This window comes from Myotis brandtii, unplaced genomic scaffold, assembly GCF_000412655.1.
Source record: "Myotis brandtii unplaced genomic scaffold, ASM41265v1 scaffold57, whole genome shotgun sequence".
Classification (NCBI taxonomy): Eukaryota; Metazoa; Chordata; class Mammalia; order Chiroptera; family Vespertilionidae; genus Myotis; species Myotis brandtii.
Genome location: NW_005370133.1, coordinates 1050328 through 1053899, shown reverse-complemented (window position 1 = coordinate 1053899; position 3572 = coordinate 1050328). Strand labels below are relative to the sequence as shown.

Below are 3572 nucleotides of genomic sequence, written 5' to 3'. Positions count from 1 at the left end.
CCAGAAAAAAAACAAAAGCCTCCTATAACAGTGCAGGCTCTTATAACTCATAGTCTTGCTGGTGTTCAGCTGGCTACTAAGGAGATGCCTCACTTATTCTAAGGTCTTCTTCCAGTAGAAGTAAACATCTGGCTCCTTCAACCTCACAGACTTTAATCTTGATGAGGAGATAAAGCAGACCCTTTGGTCTTTATCTCTATGACTGGACATTCAGAGTCCTACTCTACCTGAAGATCAGAAAGTAGACAGCAGGTACAGTCCTAAAAAGAAATGATTTGATTTTAATAGAAAGGCAAATACAATGGAAGATAATATATTACAATGGCTCAGCACAGTATAAGCTCCTTGACAAAGAAACAGAGTCTGCCCATCTGTACTACCCATAATCTTCACCCCCAATAGTGCCTTCCACAAACTTTGGAGTAGAATGGACAAATGCGGGAATGGAGTACTTTGGGTGAAAATCAGAAAAGTCTGATTCTATCCAGCAGGGGGCACAGCAGCTTGGGACAGGAGTAAGGATGTTAACCCAGGCTGCCCCAAATCCTGGCAGCTTCTGCTTCCAGAGATCATTTTCAAAAAAAGGGCATGGTTATGGCTATATTTTACCCTTAAAATACTCATCAAATGCTAGTTGTCTTCCTAAATAATGAAAAGAGATCCAAAATTTCCTAAAGAGTAAACCCATATCATCTGTCCAGAAACCCCAAGGCCTCTCTATTCTTCAACTACGGCACTTGAGGAACTCATCTTGGTTCCGGGTATCCTGCTGAGCTTTGATTTCTACTACTGAATCTCTGCATCTTGCATTCTCCCAATAAGGAGCTTCCTGAGAATCTGTGAGGTACTATAAAATGATCTAAAAATTACAACCTTTTGTATTTAAACCTTTCAAGATAATAAACCATGAAGGCAAGAGAACTCCACACAAAGCCTCTGTACTTGTTTCTTTTTTCCACCTGGCTGATGTACAGGGTGGTCTATTATGAATGGGTCTCCTCAGGGGACATACCATGGCAAAACCCATAGAAACTGGAAAACTAAAATAATCAGTATCTGTAAGGATAACAATGTCCAGTGTAGATCTGCATTAGCTATCTTTTATATTAGATCAACAGAGTAACAGGGCCATTCTATTAATTTCCCAGCCTCCTACAGAGAGGCAGTTTTGTAACACATACAACATTGTAGAAAAATATCACAACAGTGCATGTTCTAGCATTTGGCCACCATAAATGAACCAATACCACGCCGCATGTCATTTCATCCAATGAGTAAAATATAACCTTACTACATTAATAACTCAGTTCTCTGCAGCCTCTTTGAATCAGAGGCAAAATAAAAGAACTGATAACTAAACATGATAGTTTTTTTAGAACCTGAAGCCAGTTTACCAAGCAGGAAGCATGAGAATAAGGAAATGCCTTCTTCTCATGTCAAGTGGGGGGGTTGGAGAGTTGGGGGGGTAGGAGGCAACAGGATTAAAATTGTGATCTGAGTCTATGGATATCTAATTTGAAGAGAAGGAGAAGAAAACACCTAACTTTAGTAGGTAAAGTAAGTTAACAACCCCCATCATAATAAATCCTAGGAAAGACTATGATAATAATGATAGTAGGTATGATAGCTACCATTTATTAAGCATCTGCCAGTTGTCAAGCACTATGCTAGGTACTATATTAAATGATCTCATGGAATCTTCAACAATCTTATGAGGTCAAGACTGCCATTTAACAGATGAAGAGGCCCAGAGAAGTAACGTAACTTACTTAAAATACATAACTAATAGGTGACAGAGCCAGCATTAAACCTCAAGGCTGTAATACTCCAAAATTCAAGCTCTTTCCACTGCATGATGCAGTCTCTCAAGAAAAGTATGACATAAGGATAAAACAGTATGTTAAAAATTAATCTCACCCACCTGTTTGATTCCTCTGGTATTCACTGGCTCAAGCTGGGAGGATGGAGGGACAGGGAGGAGACTTAAAACACACACAAAAAACAGTGGACATTTGAGGAAAGAGTTGGTGGGAACAGAGCCAGGAAAGAGAGCTACACTGAGGCCTCCCTTCTTCCTTCTGCCAGGGCAGAAATGGCCCACATCCACACACCAGGAAAACATCTGTCAACTCACGGCCTTCATCCCCAGGCTGCAGACACCCTTGGTTAATTTGAAAATGCAGAATTCTTGAGAAAATTTCCAACATAAAAACCTGAACAGAAACTAGTTCCAAGCCATGAATAAGCAACTGACAAGCTTACCTTCACTGTTCTGTGTCAGCCACCATTATTCAATTTTCAGTTCCTCTCACTCTTCTTTTCCCCTGTAACTTGCATTTTCCTACCTGCCTTCTCGCCCATACCCTTTCCTCTCCCAAGCTCCTGAGGACAGCACCATACCCTGCTCCCTAGTGTCCTCCAGGAGCACACTAACCTCTCCACATCTGGAGACTTAAAGTTTAGTTTTCCTACCCGCTAACTTTAGAGCTTCTCACACAAAATCCAGTTTCTACAGGAAAAATCCCAAACCCTCTTTCCTTCGCCCACTCTCAGCTCCTCTGCCCACACCTCTGAAACCTTATGGCCTAATCCAGTGGTTCTCAACCTTCCTAATGCCGCGACCCTTTAATACAGTTCCTCATGTTGTGGTGACCCCCAATTTCATTGTTACAAATTGAACATAATTAAAGCATAGTGATTAATTACAAAAACTATATGTAACTATATAGTAACATAAATAGTTACAAAAACAATATGTAACTATATATGTGTTTTCCGATGGTTTTAGGCGACCCCTGTGAAAGGGTCGTTCGACCCCCAGGTTGAGAACCGCTGTAAAAACCTAATCCTTCCCTGGCCCTTCTGAAATTGGGCTCCGGGTCCCCAGACCCAATCCCACCACCACCACCAGCCTCCCTCTTACTCCCCACGTCGTTCCACCCACTCTCACCCCCAGGCACCATCTATTCCGTCCATTACCACCTATCCTTCCCTTCCTCCCCTCTCTGGGATTCCCTCTCCTAGGATCCAAACCTCTCCATCTCTTTCCTTGTCCTGTCTTCAACCTTCAAAATCCCCTTCCTTCAGGCCTCACGAGGCTCAACTTCACAACCCACAGCCCCAACTTCTTTCTTCCCTACCATCAAGACCCCACCCTTTCTCCTGCTTCAACTAGATCCTTTCCTCCTCGCACTCCTCAAAGCCCCTTTCCCAGCACTGCAACTCCCCATTTCTCTAAATTCCCACGCATGCCCCTCCCCGAATCCACCCCCAAAAAATCCGGTTCCCTTCTCCCACCCCGCCCCGAACCCCGATTCTCACACGCCCCCATACCCAACCGCAGCACCACTACCTCACCCTTAAACCCATCTTCCACACCTATCCTCATCCATCTTCACACCTTTCACTTTTTTTCTCGTCGGTGGCAGCTCCCTCCTCCCGCGGCGTGGCAGAGCGAGGAAGCGGCTCGGCTCCCCGGGCACAAAGCTCCGGAGGGTGGGACAGAGAAAAGATGGGAGGAGGGAAGGGGCTGGGGGCGACCTAGCGCCGTGGGACCGCGGGGCTGACAGGGG

General features: G+C 44.4%; 1 protein-coding gene across 3 annotated transcripts in view; it reads right to left on the bottom strand.

Annotated features, from left to right (window-relative positions):
• The window catches only part of LRRC42 (leucine rich repeat containing 42), a 21178-nt gene extending 18523 nt beyond the window's left edge, over window positions 1-2655 (bottom strand). The window contains exons 1-2 of one of the 3 annotated variants that reach the window (XM_005878656.2): window positions 1922-2239; window positions 228-260 (exon numbers count right to left, since the gene is read on the bottom strand). The gene's annotated coding sequence lies outside the window, so the exon portion shown is untranslated. Of the gene's footprint in view, window positions 1-227; window positions 261-1921; window positions 2240-2262 lie in introns of those variants that run through there. The other 2 variants (XM_014549781.1, XM_005878659.2) reach the window with 2 other exon arrangements.
• Window positions 2656-3572: the final 917 nt, after the last annotated feature.